General features: G+C 44.3%; 1 pseudogene; it reads left to right on the plus strand.

The window, feature by feature from the left end:
- The first annotated feature begins 12,464 nt into the window (after positions 1–12,464).
- Positions 12,465–14,042, plus strand: LOC136547613 (uncharacterized; annotated as a pseudogene).
- The last annotated feature ends 305 nt before the right edge of the window (positions 14,043–14,347 follow it).

Raw genomic sequence — 14,347 nt, forward strand, 5'->3', positions numbered from 1 at the left:
CAGAAACCTAGCGGCCCTAACTTGTTAGACGAACCTTTGAAAGGCTTCATAGTGAACCCTGCCGACCTTCCTTGGTAGTGGGTCAAGAGGTTGGCCGCCTCGGGCGAAAGGGTAAATCACGACTCACAGTGAAAGTGTACAACCTCTGCAGAGTGTAAAACTGGTATATCAGCCGTGCTCACGGTCATGAGCGGCCTTGGAACCCTTATGGAATAGATGATGGACACTGATGATATGGATGATGAAGATGCTCACTAATGGTTAATTGTTTATGCTATTCATTATTCATATTTACCTGATCATGTGTTTATGGGCTTGTGATAAACTTGTTGCTACTCAATTGCTAAAAGATGACTTATTAAAAGCTAATCGCAGTTAAACCAGTGTCAGCCTTTTGAGCCTCATGAACCCCATGTTATATTTGTTGAGTACGACATGTACTTACGCTTGCTTTATTTTACACATATTTGGAAAATCCCGGATGGGTACCAGATTGCTAGAGTTTGGAGGAATTAGGCTTGTGATCAACCAGTCAGTTGTCCCTGTGGATTTGGAGTCTTCGCCTGAAGATTGGAGTTGTCTTTCCGCTATCTATACTCTGAGGTTATATTCTTTATACTAATACGCTATGTATTTAAGCGTTGTCTTTTGATATTACCCTTATTTATAGCTATATGTGAGATTTGACTTCCTGGGCTCACATATGGTGTGTATCTGGTTTTGTTCTTAAAACCGGGTGCTACAGAGTGGTATCAGAGCAATGCTGACTGTAGGACGCAAGCCTAGTAGAAACTGGTCGTTTTAAGGTTTATAAGTTGCTACAAAAACCCTTGCTCTATGAACCTTGATATTTTCTTCTCTACTATATCTCTACCCTTGCTATTCATCTCTATCTTGGTGCTTATTTTAAAGTCTTTGTTCTCATCTTCACTCCTTGATTTGATATGCTTTTAGAACTGTTTCTCACCCCCTTCTTGCGTAATCTAAAGATGAGTTTGAGGATTGTTACCCCTAATACAACAAGGACGATAGTATCGCAGGTTGAGTCAATGATTGAGTTATGCACCTTTATTGCTTGTTGAACTGTCATAATGCTTATGATTGTTTTGCATCTTTGTAATGATTGCAATGATCTTGTTGGGTGTTCCCACAATTTCATTTAGTTTATAGGCTTAAGGCATAAGGATCAGTATAATAAATAGTTGGGATATGTTTTTTTTCTGTTCTCCATATCCTGTCTTTTCGGAGCAGTCTGTATTCTTCGGCTTATATCTCTATTCGTGGATAACCAAAAATCATGAGAAAATTCTGGACAACAGTAGACTTCAATATGTTTCTCTGAGCGTAAGAATCACCCTAATAGCTATTTTGGTTATGGAGATATGAAAATCACAAGGCGATGCGTCTGTGTTGTTTGGAACCTGGAACAGTTTCTGTTGTGCACTGTTTTTGACCAAGTTAACTGCAGAATTTAGAAAAGTGTTCTATAAGGAAGTTGTGGAGAATTTGATAAGCTTTCCAACGGTATAAGCTACAACTTCATTGGATTAACAGAATGAGAGTTACAATTGTTTTATTGTGCTGTTGTTTTTCTGTTCGCGAGGAATTCCAGATTTCTTGTTCCTGCTCATATGCGAGAGTATCATTGGGATGTCAGAATGACTTCATACTAGTTAGCTTATCTAAAAGAATATGCAAGCTGTGCTTGGTGTCCCCTAGTTTATTTTTCTTAAGGGGGGTAGCCAAGTGAAAGAATTTGCAAGATGAAGTGTCCTACATTCTAGTTTGCGCAGCAGAAGCGTGGTGGTACCCAAAGATATGAGAGAAACTTAGAGTTTCAATGGGATTTGGTTAAAGGTACAAGGAAGGTTTAACCAAGATCATCAAGATTTTGATAGAGCTACTAGAGAAGTTTTCAAGTCAGTTTGGATAAAGGAACTTCAGCTAAGTGTTGAAGGAGTCCAAGAAAAGGTTGAAGTAAAACATAAGTATTAGCTTTACCAGATCAGGACAAGAACTTTATATCCACTAGGATGCACTTTATCAAGGTGTGGAATGTGTTCTTATGCATGAAGAAAAGTAGTGGCTTGTTCATTAAGTCAACTAAGGAAGCGTGAGTTGAACTACCCAACATGTATCCGGAGTTATCCATTATGGAGCATGGAAGTAATATCTTCTTGGAAGTAAAAGTGACATATAGGAGGATCACAAGAATCTACAGGGCATCTTCACTAAGTTGGTCTTGATCTTGTGATATCCTTGTTGGAATGAAATTGATTATGACTTGGAAAAGTGCTATCACTTAGAGAAGCAGAAGTCGCGATCGATGCCCTTAGCAACGGAGAATCATGCTAAGAAGGTTCGGGTGACGCCAAGGACAAAGAATTGTATTCCAAGTTTGAGCAACTTGATCGGAATCATGAATGTTTTGAAGAATGGTGGTAAATTCTCCTTCTGACCAAGAGATTCGTCAGGCTCAGTCGGAAGATAAGTATTTTAAGGAAGAAAATTGGTATTATAGGAAAGGTGCCTAGTGATTGGAGATACCAGAGTATTGTTTGGAGCATTTGTCAAAAATCTTGGAATTAGTTACATGTATGCAAAGTAAGACGGAATTCTTATCAAGACGATGGAACTACACGATGAAGTAAAGAACAGTCAAGAGACGAAGTATCCCTATCTCCTAGTCGACGTCTTCCGAATCTCGAGGACGAGATTCATCTTAAGGGGGGTAGAATTGTAACACCCTAAATTTTGCAACTTTGGAAATAGAGTTAAAAAGATTTAATTTGGAATTTTTGTGTGCATGAAAACATAGGAAAATAAAAATTTTCATTAATTTAAAATTTATTATAAGGTAGAAACGTGTTTGTTGCATTCATGCCAGTCGCACCTTGTGTTTCTATGTGCAAAATGTGTGTTTTTATACGTTTAGGAGACGAATATCTATCTCTAGGAATTTTCCAGCTTCTTTCTAGAATTTAATTCCTACCTCCTTCACCTTAATCTTTATGTTCCAAGTTTCCAATAATATTTTTATGAGCTCCAAATACTTTATTTGGGTTCATCATGTTCCAAAGTGTCTCTAAGAATTTTCCCCAAATTTTCGGAGGTCTCGGAGTATTTTTCGTGGCTTAAATATCAATTCTGGACTTTTCTAGAATTATTTTATCCACGAAATGAATTAATTCCGAAAATAATAAATCTCTCATTTATCCCAACGCTCAAAGCCCATGTGCAATAATCTTAATAAATCATAAAGGCCCATGCATTTATTTACTAATAGGCTGTAATGATTATTTAGGCCCATTAGTAAATGTGGAGGGGGTAACATCAATTAGTACCATATCGCTAGTTGACGTGGTTGTGGGGAGTTTTTCTTCCTATATATATCAACCAACCCCTTGGGCAAAGCACACCAAAACTACCGTAAGGGGAGCCTCTAGTTTGGGAAATCCCTCGTGTAGTAAATTATATTTTTCTCATCCTTCTCTCGCCGTCGCCCGTTGCCGTCGCTGTCGCCGTTGCCGCCGCGCTGCTCAGCCCGGCCATGCCCCATCGTTGCCTTGACATGCTCATCATCTTCTCGAGATCAGCCGGTAAGACCCATCGTCGCTGTCTTTCGTTGTCTGAGAATAGTCCAGCACTTTCGGTGGCTCTCACCATATTTATCTCTCATCTACTCGGTTGCTTCTCGTTGTTTCTATCGCAGCAGGACAACAAATCGAGCTGCTCTTGTCCTGATGCAGTGCGCCTACTTGATCAAGCGCCCTACAAACTAGCATGCATGCCCTAGTTTGCCTCGCCCAGCAACGTTTCTATCTGTACATGACCAACATATATATATCTGAGAGCGAACATTGCTGGCTTGCTGCCGTCGCCGCTCTGCCGACATGCATCATGGTGAGAACTGCTGCTGATCTCCATCACGTGAGGAGAAGACCATATGACGCGCTCGACCGTCGCCACTCTTTGCGTCATGTTTGGCCCGGCCGCCCGACGTCACTGTACTTACACGTCTTTCCTGGTCACCATGGCTCGCTATGCTCTCCCTGCCCGAACAGGTGAGGAAGCCAGGCGTTTGCTGCTTGCGGAGCCCTAAGGTATGTGTTCCAACTAGCCAGCAAACCGTCATGCAGATGCCCTGCAAATCTTTCTAGCTGGACATCATGTTCCTATATTCATCTCTGGCAGTGCATGCAGACCATACATCGTTTCGGTAAGTTGCTGTGCCTGGCCTGCCGATCTACCATCAGTTGTTGCCTGTGCCGAGCAGAAGCATGCAAGCCGCGTCATGCAGGCCTGGAAAGCCATGTACGGTATGGGCTCTGATGTTTTGCCTATAATCAATTCCATGTACTGTATGGTCGTTTTGTTCAAATGATTAGCTATCGGCGTACGTATCCATTGGCCAAGCACTGCAGTCCACCGGAGCCCTTTGCTCTCTGCTGTCATCTTGGTCTCCATGTCTCATATATGAACAATAATCATCAACCGGCAGTGAGCCTACATGCCAATCTGCTAACTAGCTTGATGACGTCATATGAGGTCATGCATGAGTTTTGTGGCCGTTTTTCTTTAAGAAAACAAATCCAACAATACTATAGAAATACACCACTTACAATCAATAATGGATCTCCACCGTTTCTTCGTTCTAACTCCGATTTGATCCGTTCAACTTGCGTTAGGTTCGTAATTTCATAATCTACGTGTTTACACTACTGTTCAGTATGTTTTTAACTTTTAAAATTCGTGATTAGATTTAATCTAATATTTGACTAAAAGAAATCTTATTTAAATCATATCTTCTGCGTCTTAGATCCGTTTTAGTCCATTCAAGTTGCGTTAGATTCATAGCATCAAGATCTACGCGTTAGTAACGGTGTTTATCATGTCACTAATACTGGAATTTCATGGTTTGAATCATATCTTAAATAATAATTATGCAACTAGATTTTATAAATAGAATATGATTTGTTTCACTTTAGTTTTATAAATCAAATCTAAATTTGACTTAAATTATAATCTCTATAAAATATCTTATATATGTTTTTATACCATTAAGACACATGAAGCTAACAGTTTTATGAGTAAATCTATCGATAGTTGTATCATTTTAACCGTAGCTTCGATTAGCGTGTTTTTCGCGTCTATGTGTTCGTAGCGAGACGTAGATTCGTTTTATAAAGTTTTCATCTTGATTTTATGTTTGGTGTAATGTTCTGATTTAGTTCTATTGTTTGCTTCGTGTATGATTGTATGGATGCTTGTGTGGTGCTTTATGATTACGTCCCGTCGGTGAGATATACGTGGTGATCAAGAAGAAGAAGAACGTTGAAGATTAAAGCTTACCGAAGGATCGGTGTTTTAAGGCAAGTATAGCATGGGATCTTCCTTGTTGCCCTATACACCTTTAATCATATAATTCATACTGCATGTGTCTACCTTGACTGCCACTAAGGATATCCTAGTCTTTTGTACTTGTACCTTGATACCTTTGGGGTATTGCATTGGGTAGCTTTGCTAGCGCTCAATTAAAGACCATGATCTGGTAACTTGACTAATGGTATATGCAATAAACATTTAAAAGATGTTTTTTAGCAACATGGAATAAGGGGGCTAGAGCATTGGGCTGTTTTTATGGTGCTCTAGATTCCTCTCCCTAAGGACTTATCTGTAAGTGATCATCCGGGACTTACAGTACAGCTGTGAGGGCTACATGGCTCTGGCTTTAGCTCAGTATGAGGACATTTTCTAGCTTGTTAGTGGTTACCTATATGGCGCAAGAGGGGTGTGTTCCGGGTTGGATATAGTGCGGCCTCTGTCCGTCAGTGTATAGGCTGCGCGTCATTGTGCCTGTCGGAAGGGGAGCCCTACATTCGTAGGCCACAGAAACCTAGCGGCCCTAACTTGTTAGACGAACCTTTGAAAGGCTTCATAGTGAACCCTGCCGACCTTCCTTGGTAGTGGGTCAAGAGGTTGGCCGCCTCGGGCGAAAGGGTAAATCACGACTCACAGTGAAAGTGTACAACCTCTGCAGAGTGTAAAACTGGTATATCAGCCGTGCTCACGGTCATGAGCGGCCTTGGAACCCTTATGGAATAGATGATGGACACTGATGATATGGATGATGAAGATGCTCACTAATGGTTAATTGTTTATGCTATTCATTATTCATATTTACCTGATCATGTGTTTATGGGCTTGTGATAAACTTGTTGCTACTCAATTGCTAAAAGATGACTTATTAAAAGCTAATCGCAGTTAAACCAGTGTCAGCCTTTTGAGCCTCATGAACCCCATGTTATATTTGTTGAGTACGACATGTACTTACGCTTGCTTTATTTTACACATATTTGGAAAATCCCGGATGGGTACCAGATTGCTAGAGTTTGGAGGAATTAGGCTTGTGATCAACCAGTCAGTTGTCCCTGTGGATTTGGAGTCTTCGCCTGAAGATTGGAGTTGTCTTTCCGCTATCTATACTCTGAGGTTATATTCTTTATACTAATACGCTATGTATTTAAGCGTTGTCTTTTGATATTACCCTTATTTATAGCTATATGTGAGATTTGACTTCCTGGGCTCACATATGGTGTGTATCTGGTTTTGTTCTTAAAACCGGGTGCTACATGGACGTTCCATGATTATATTATTATGGATCTAATTGCATCGTACAAATAAATGAAAGATGCAACTGCACTGCAAATGTCGTTTTTGTCTGTAATCACATAGTACCATTACCTAATACAGTCGCTGAACTATTTTTTTTTTTGAAATGAATCAGGCAAGAGAGCTGCCGACTATATTAAAAAGAAGAAGAACCCAAACCGGGCTACAACAACAACAACCACAGTAAGCAATGAAACCTAAAAAACAACAGAAGCAACAAACTCAAATATCAACAATGGCCGGTAGGATTGAGACCTCAACACGCGTCGAGCGACATCACTAAAAACCACAACTAACCACCATGATGCAACAGCAACAAAAGGCGACAAAGCGACATGAAGATATATACACCATCGTCATTGCCTGCGCCATCATTTACCGAGGATGTACCACACCGAGTCAACTGCTACCACGCAGGGCAAACCACCATGATCTGCTGCAAGCCATGTAGCCGTCCTGCCATCACCTGCGCTTGCGCTGCCTATCGACGTTGTCCCGCACCGGACTAACCCTTGCCGTGCAAGGCTAGCCACTGCAGTCCGCTGCAAGTTGCCAAGCCAAAAGCATGAACAACTGCCTCTGGTCGTCGCCAAGCCGCCCACCACCCTTAGTAACCAAGCCACAGGAAGCCACCATGCCGCCATCATCTTGAGGTCACGCACACACGATCGTCTATCTCCCAACCACGGCCATGCGTTGGCAGATGTCAGAAGAGAAGCCCACCACACCGCACCAAAGAGGCCACCGCCATGCAGGACCCCTCGCCGAAGTACCGCTATTGCACCTTACACACCAAACGACCGAAACACCGCACCGGATCCTCGACCTCCAAGGCAACAAACGTGTGGGGCCTCGCCACATCCACCGCCGCACACCACTCCTCGGACACACCACCTTAAATCGCATGGGGGCCTCTCCACTCCCTATCAATGAAATATGGTCGACAGTCCACCAAAGGGTTTGCCCATGGTAGTAGATGGATTGGTGGAGGTGCGCGAGATACAAACTAGATGGTGACACAGGCGCAGAGACAGCGATTTAGATAGGTTTAGGCCATCAAGTCGACGTAACACCTTACATCCTATGTCTTTGGTGGATTGTATATTATGATAAGGTATCTAGGGATCTGCCGACTAGAGGACCCATGCCCCTCCTTATATACTCTGGAGGTGTAGGGTTACAAGGAAAATATCCTAGTCGATTACATGGCAAGTATTCTATTTAGATTACAATATCTATAGTATCCGATCAGATCTTCTAGGTGCCTTGCGGTGTACGACGATCAGTGCCATGCGCCGCAACTATTGATGTCATGGGCTGGACCGTCCCTGATGATGCGGCCCATGTCCCTTGCCATAGGTACCTTGGGTTATATCCCTACAGCTAGTCCCCGAGCGCCTTGTATCCGCTGAGCAACGTCATTCGGATCATGTCCGAGCAATTCGAAGTGAAGCCGACCAGTTTAACTGCCGATCTGACCAATTTAATTGGTGATCTGAGCAGTGAAAATAGGAGCCAACCAGTTTAACTGGCAATCCGACCAGTTTAACAGGTTAACAAGCCTCGGACTTAGCCAAGTTAGGCTTTCTAGAAGGATGTAAGGGGCTCAAGATAAAATTTGAAAAGTCTTCCCCTTAGGAGGAGTGTAGCCACTCAGACTCCGTTTGCGAGGTCGAATGGTTATCATCCATGACTTAATAAATAAGGAGGATAAATTAGGAAAAAGCACTACATTCACCGCCAGGTGAAGCGTAGCCACTTAGTCCCCGAGTCTGGTGGTAGGTGAATAATTCACATAGTGCCAGGGTCAAAGAAGAGAAGACTCCAGATGCTAGCCGGTCACAACCAGTTCCCAGCTTAGCTGAAAACCATGAATAAGAAAAATTAGCACATGCACCGCAAGGTGCAATGTACACACGGTAGTCCGAGCCTGCTAGAAGATTAAAAAAAGGAATCTTGTAGCAGGGTCAAAAAAATTAACAGAAGCTTGCCCACGTCATCTGCCATGTACTTATCAAGACCTCGGACGTGTTGTCTAAGATCAGCACCTTGATTCGAATAGCATAGAGCAACTTGATAGCACACCGATAAGACGTAGCGAAATCCGACCACCAAGGGAGTCCGCAGCTTAGCTGGCGACTATTACACGAAGAATCAGAACACCGAAGAGTCCCCAGCTTAGCTGGCGAGCTCCAGCATAGCTGACAATGAAGCCCAAGCGACGAACAATCCAACCAGCTGGTCGGCGAAGAAGCAAGAACCGAGTAGTCCAACCACCTAGTCGGCGGCGAAGTGAGCGCCGAGTAGAAGTGAGCGCCGAATAGTCCGGCCAACTAGTTGGCGCGAAGTCTATGAACCTAGCGGTCTGACCAGTTGATCGGAGGAGAAGTCCGAACGCCATGTGGTGCGACCATCCGGACGATGATCCTTTTGTCCTCCCCGGGTGATCCAGTCCCCGAGCATAAAAAATAACTCTTTGACTGAACCAGGACCCCTGCAAAATAAATATGTAGAATGGGTTGTACATGATGTATCTTGACGAGCAGTTGTAGATAAACATTATGCTTATTTGGAGTTTGTTCATATTTTAAATATGAGTAACTTCCTTCCAGTTGGTTTTGTATCGCATCACCAGCTCCGACTAGCCCATATCACATAGCGTAGAGTGCTTAGCACCCATTTACACGTAAGAGCATAGGCGTCGCCGAGGAGCCGCCGCCGACCACCCATAACGCAGAGGGCTAGCACTCGTGCACGTGTAGGTGTGAGATCAAGAACAGGGCCGCTTCTAGATAACGCAAATGAGAACATGGTTGGTCAGCGAGTTGATGAAGAATATCTTAAAGACATTGTAAACACTAAGTGTTGTTTTGGAGATGTATTTATATTTAATATAGACAGCCCCGACCAGTTAGTTTGTTGCTGAGCCCCCAGCCCCGGCTAGCCCGTAAACCATAACGCGGAGCGCTGGAGCTCGTGTACGTATAGGAAGACAAGCATCACCGAGGAGCCGCTGCCGACCACCCATAACGCAGAGGGCTGGCGCTCGTGCACGTATAGGGAGAAACCGGAGACAGAGCCGTCTCTTGAAAACACAAGCGTAAACATGGCTATTTGGGTAGCCGTTGAACCGAAAACGTGTCATCTTTAAGATGGTATACATGGAGTTCAGTACAATGATCCAAAGTTCGTCAAGGACGCCGACGAAGGCAAGTAATCCGGTTAGTTATGTATAGCCTATCCATACACTGCTAATGGACTTTATATGTAGAAAGTATTTTTTATTTAGCAGCTCAAACATGATTGATAGCCACCTCTTGATTGTTGTACCTTGATTTCCTTGATGACGTAGGCTTACTCGCTAGACATGAATGAATTATGCTCTGTTTAGGCGATTATCATATTACTATTATGCATAGAACCAGTTACCAAATGTACCTCTATTAATTGTTTTACAAATTTCAACTATTTTCAAAATAAAATGGGTTGAAATACTGTTATATTATAGGATATAAATGCATAGGCAGAGGCTGGAGTTTTTCATTCCAAATCCATGTATCAACCAAAGTTCAAGAAGGCGCTAGGCGCTTTGTAGGCGCTGACTCATAGCCTAGAGCCTAGGCTACCCTAGGCGTTTTAAGATGTTTTTCTAGGCATTTTGCCAATTTAGCACACAACATATATATTATATACATAGCAGAAATGCTTAATAAATTAGTTAAATAGAGACGTAGAGTAGCTGAATACAGTATATAAAAGAGAGGACCAGTAGATATACCAGAGTGGCTTACTGGCTTAGGCTTAATAATCAATAGACAGCTTGTTCCTAGTTCCTACAGCAAGGATTGACAGCCTGTAAATACTCAATAGATAGCAAGCAGTTCACAAAAAAAATAGAAAATAGCAAGTTGACATTAGCAATCACAGAAAACAGATACATACATGCAGATTCAGATTCAGTCATTCAGGCATGTGTATTCAGTCATTCCATTCAGATTCAGTATTCAGTCATTCAGATTCAGAGTTTCATTCAGAAGTTTAGATTCAGGGCAGGGGAGGGGAGCAGCGAGCAGGGGAGAGGAGCACTGGAGGGGATCAGCCAGCGGGGGAGGGGACTGACCTTGCCACTTGCGGGCTGCTGCTTAGGGGGGACACCGTCGGGGAGGTGTGCGCTGGCGGGAGGACGACGCCAGCGAGAGGACGAGACCGGCGGGAGGGGTGCGCTGGCGAGGACGAGCTTCCAGGCGGGAGGGGTGCGCCGGCAAGGACGAGCTTCTAGGCGGGTACGAGCATGACCGGCGGGAGCAGCTTCCAGGCAAGGAGGAGCGCGGCCTGCGTGAACACCTGCCCGGCGAGGAGGAGCGCGGTCAGCTAGGAGAGCTTCCCGGTAGGGTTCCAGGGAGGTGAGCGGCCGTCCGAGTGCCAACTGCACGCGATTCTTCTTTTCCCCTTCTCCCCCTCTTATCCCTTCCGCGCGAGGCTTCTTTCCCACGCTCGAAGCCAGCCATGCACGCGCGCGTCCGCAGGGGTGGAAATATTCGCGCGCTTGCCCGCGGCGTCTGCCTCCATGCCGCTTAGGGCGCCTCCGCGCCGCCGAATCGCCGCCGAGGCGCCGCCTTGAGCCACCGAGGCTCTGCGCCCGCCTAGAGCTCCCCCTACCCCATAGGCCAGGCGGGGACCGTCGCCTAGCGACTAGTCACGCCTAGGTGAGCGCCTGGCGTCGCCTTTTTGAACTTTGGTATCAACTCGATGTACTGCTCCTGGAATGCAATAAAATTTTCTGTTTCAAAAAAAGTATATAAATGCATAACTCTGCGTTTGGATAACGCGATAAAGGGAGGTGGGAATGGGAAATAGAGGGTGTCGGAAATCATCTCCTGCGTTTGATTTGATAGATGGGATAATAGCGACGGAGATGAAATAGATATGGTGGTCTCGTATGGCACCAATAGGGATGGGTTATGGGCAAGATATGGTTGGTGCTACGGAAAATGGGTTGACTCAAAATGGTGTTTGGCTAGTTATGGGTGGTCAAAGAGAAGGATGGACCAAGAGATGTGTTGATCGTATGGATCAGTGATTCCACTTGTGTCCATGGTTTTTGAGACATATCCTACATGTCATAGGACGACCCCATAATGTTTTAGTGACGTCATATTGCCTAGGCATCTAAGCATATCCCCGCTATATAGGACACCAAAGCCTCAAAAAACTATGCATGTGCATGTCAGATTCACATCTACTGAGAACCGGCCAAACGGATTAACAAATCCATAAATAAGTTAGTTATGGGGACTTAAAAGTACATTTTAAAAGTTTGAGGATAAAGAAGAGGGCACTATGAGAAAAGTTTCTGACCCTCAATGCATTTTGCTGTGTTCTCCACTGTGCACTATCCAACTCCACTATTGACTTGCATGTTCCCTTTTCCACTAGGAGATTTGGACGTCGCTGAGTTCTTTATTTAGGTGTTGTGCACACCAATTCCTCGACACCCGTCTCCATCATTCTTAACCTGTCTCCTGAATGATCATAGCCTGTCTAACTTATGGAGCTCGCTGTCTTTAATATATTTTCATCTAACATCACAGATGCATTTAACATCCAGAATACCTCTCTATAGTAAACAGGGTAAAACTGCCACAGCTTTCATGCAGTTGTGTAAATTTTTTATTGTGGTAAAACGTTCATATATCCTTTACCTGAAAACAAATACAAGGTTCATATATCTGAAAATGTTTCATATTGCTTTCTCCTGAGCAGGGAACGAGTGCTACATATGCTTGACCCTAATGGTGGCAGAGATGGTCAGTTCCGTGGTTGCCCAGGAGACAGTTAGCCAAATCCTATCTGGTCTAGTTCATTGGTATGCGGAATCAAATGATGCAAACAGAAACTTTGAGAGGTTAGAGATGGCACACATCAGGCTGGAGGCTGCTCTTGAGACATCTAACAAGTGGCAGATCACAGATGCATCTTTGCTGCATTGGCGCAAGAAGCTGAATCGTGTTGCCAAAGAGTGTGATGACATGCTGCACAAATTCAAGCAAAGGATCCATGAAGACGAGCAGGTGGAACAAGAGCTGATGAACTCCTCCCTCCATAGCCGGATTGCACGCGCTACTAAGTCATTCATTTTCTCTGCCTTCAGTGACAAAAATGAGCCGAGCAGATCCATGGTTCAAAGGTTCGAGTGGTTTGCAGATGGAGCCAGTGAATTTCTGAGATACGTTGAAGTTGGTGGCACACCACGCTGTCACATGCCATTCAAGTCTCTTAACAGGAACCTTTTTGCTGGCATGCATGGAGCTCCAGCATAAGATTGTTTGGGGAAATAAGTACCCTTCTTATCTGCTATGGCTGGTCCCTTCCATCACTCCGGATCATGGGGTACAAGCCTGCCTGAAATTCGTCCATAAACATGATAATGCACCGGAGAACAACTTCTTTCTTTGTGCAATGCTGCAGATATCTGACAGCACAGACAGAGTTGGGACAGTAGTGAACTGCCTGCAGCTCTTTCCTAATTGTTTCCAGCCTACAATTGAAACCATCAAGAAAGAGCTCACTCAGCTTCCTACACAGGACTTCTCATGGGTGCAAGAAGCACTGGGACAATCTCCACAGCTTCTGCACTCAGTGGTTTCGTCCAGACCCATTGTGTTGCAAGAAGCAAGTCAAGCAACAAGGTCTGCAGAATAATAAGCCTCGTTGCATTGGTCAACCAGACATGGTAGGAATTCCAGATGTTTCTCTGGATTCATTCTAATGCACTTGGAGTGTCAAGTCCCGGTATCCGAGCACAACTACAAGCAGCAGACCACAACCTCGCCATCTCGACGCAGAAGTTCTACGCAGGACTACTCTCCATATCTGAAAGCTGGGCTCCTCTTCACGCCCCATGGTTCTACGAAGCATAGGCTTCCTGAAGAAAAGAACTCTGCAGTAGTGACGGTCTACGATGAAGAACAGCACAATGTGCATACTGACATTACCTTGGACCAGATGAATGAGATCATGCTGCCAAAGGCAACAGATTATTTCTACCAGAACCCCGAGGCGACATCCTGCTGCTTTGGAAGTCTAGACATGGCACTGAGTACATTGAGTTCGAGAAGCCAAGGATGGAGGAGATGCCATGTGCAGAACGACGGGCAATTTCTAGGGCAGGTAGTAGGAAAAGGAAGCTGCAGGTGCAACAAGATCAGGTGCAGGTGCTGGCGAGCTGGAATCGCAAGGTGGCTTCCTTCCTCAATTCGTGGGTTGCACATGCACCTGTCCAGCTGCGAGGCTTGATCCTGGACTGGATTCAGAGAGGAAAGGAAAGTCAGCTAGTAGTGCCACCGCCGCCACTGCACCTGAAAATCTGAATCAATCATGTTTAAATTAGATTAAATCGTACCATAGGCTCCGGAAGGAGATTAGACAATCATGGGATTTTTTTTTGCTTCATGTACTTGTGTGCAATCCATGATCGCAACCTGCTGTAAACATTGTCTTTTATTTATTTGGTTCGACTGGCACACAACCGGAGACGGCTTCTTTGCCAAGTGTCTCAGACTTTGCCGAGTGTTTTTTATCAGGCACTCGGTAAAGAGGTTGTTTGCCGAGTGCCAGAGAGAAAGCACTCGGCGAACAAATGGCACTCGGCAAAGAGGTGGTTTGCCGAGTGCCG

Source organism: Miscanthus floridulus, chromosome 3, assembly GCF_019320115.1.
Source record: "Miscanthus floridulus cultivar M001 chromosome 3, ASM1932011v1, whole genome shotgun sequence".
Lineage (NCBI taxonomy): Eukaryota > Viridiplantae > Streptophyta > Magnoliopsida > Poales > Poaceae > Miscanthus > Miscanthus floridulus.